Source organism: Octopus bimaculoides, chromosome 18 (assembly GCF_001194135.2).
Source record: "Octopus bimaculoides isolate UCB-OBI-ISO-001 chromosome 18, ASM119413v2, whole genome shotgun sequence".
Lineage (NCBI taxonomy): Eukaryota > Metazoa > Mollusca > Cephalopoda > Octopoda > Octopodidae > Octopus > Octopus bimaculoides.
The window spans coordinates 947033-948615 of record NC_068998.1 but is presented as its reverse complement, the minus strand read 5'-3'; the positions used below and the strand labels follow the sequence as shown (position 1 = coordinate 948615).

The 1583-nt window shown below is 36.6% G+C and overlaps 1 protein-coding gene across 2 annotated transcripts in view; it reads left to right on the top strand.

Moving 5' to 3' along the window:
- The window catches only part of LOC106874275 (coiled-coil domain-containing protein 125), an 18750-nt gene that overhangs the window by 1087 nt on the left and 16080 nt on the right, over positions 1–1583 (top strand). Inside the window, exon 1 of one of the 2 annotated variants that reach the window (XM_052974292.1) lies at positions 207–344. The exons of the other annotated variant lie outside the window; for it this stretch is intronic. The gene's annotated coding sequence lies outside the window, so the exon portion shown is untranslated. Of the gene's footprint in view, positions 1–206; positions 345–1583 lie in introns of those variants that run through there. 2 annotated transcript variants of the gene reach the window in all.

Sequence of the window (1583 nt, the reverse complement as noted above, 5' to 3'; positions counted from 1 at the left end):
ACATACTCTCTCTCTCTCTCTCACACACACACACACACTCTCTCTCTCTCTCTCTCTCTCTCTCCTATATGTTGTTGTTGTTATAATAATAATAATAATTATTATTATTATTATTATTAAAAATAGTTTGATTTGGTCTCATGGAACTTAAAATGTTTCGTAAGTTCGTTACAGGAACCCGAACCCGACCAGTTAGGCTCCAGTAACGAACCAACGAAAGTTTAAGTTGCGTGGGACCGAATCAAACTTGTTTTAAATATTAAAATAGATTAGTTACAGGATTCATTAGAATCTAGGCAGATCAACAAGAAGGACTCTCTGTGTACCGTAGCACTGACTTCACGGTAAGGTAAAACAACATTTGCTGGTAACATACTACATATATGTATATACATAGGTACCAATTCTAATATAAACCGTATATATATATATATATATATATATATATAAACCGCATGGTGTGATCTGAGAGTGATTGGCGCAGCTATTTTTAGCAGGTCAAGTTACTTTGTCAGTAGACTTTTTGGGCGTTGTTATTGTCATTGTTTTCGACTTTTAGTTATGTATTCTTTGTTATTGTTTTTCCTTCTTTTTTTGTTTGCCACTTCCCAAAGGATTTCTGCGTGAATATGTTTCTATAGGAGATCCACGCAATGTCTTCCACCAAATTCTTGCAGCGATCGATTTTATTTCATCTTCAGCTATCGAACCCCAAATGCAATTAGGAGACAAGCCTGTTAGAGATTAATTGGTGCTGGTGAATACAAAGACGCAGTATTCGGCTCTAAGAGCGATACAAAATAATATCTGTAGCGGTGGAAATTATTTCACAACCAAATGGATTCGATTTGTGACAATGAAAGACTTTTTCCTTGGGTGGAACGGGAGAGGTGGGGTCGCTGTGTCACAGGTCAAATGTCGATGGGTACAAACTGACAGGTTCATCAGGCACCAGCCACAAGAAACACTCAGGATAGGCAGTAGGTGTTACTAATGTAATTTAGAAGCAATACTCCTTATCATAATGAAAACCACATGGGAAAATATTTTGACAACAAAAAACAAAACTTGTCCGTAAGCCAGAAGGTGGAGGAATGCTCGGGGATAATAAGATTTAGTATTTGGAGCGATTGCGAGAGATTTAGCTGAGTGTCACTCATGATTCGTGAGAGTTATTCCTTCATAAAAATAATGCTTCAGTTTATTTTATTTCATTCATTTATTCATTTATTTATATTTTTTGCTGTTTAAAAAATTTGCATGGCCCTACTGAAGGATGTTCTCTAGATTTCAGTTCATGTAATTAAGGCATGCGTGTGTGTGTGTGTGTGTGTGTGTGTGTGTGTCAGCAAGTGCTTAGTGGAGTCTGACAAAGAAATAATTGAATCAAAAAATGTGATTTTTGCCAGAGTAAAAACAAGAACCTGACTGGTTTATGTGCGAAGATCAGACATTAAAATCAAATTCTGACCAATCGTTAATCGCTAAAGGGGGTTGTGTTCAGTGATTCTTTCCGATCCAACGCATTTTTTGAGCGGTGTCTGTGATTTTATTTATTTACTTCTAAAGTTTTGAGGGGGGGG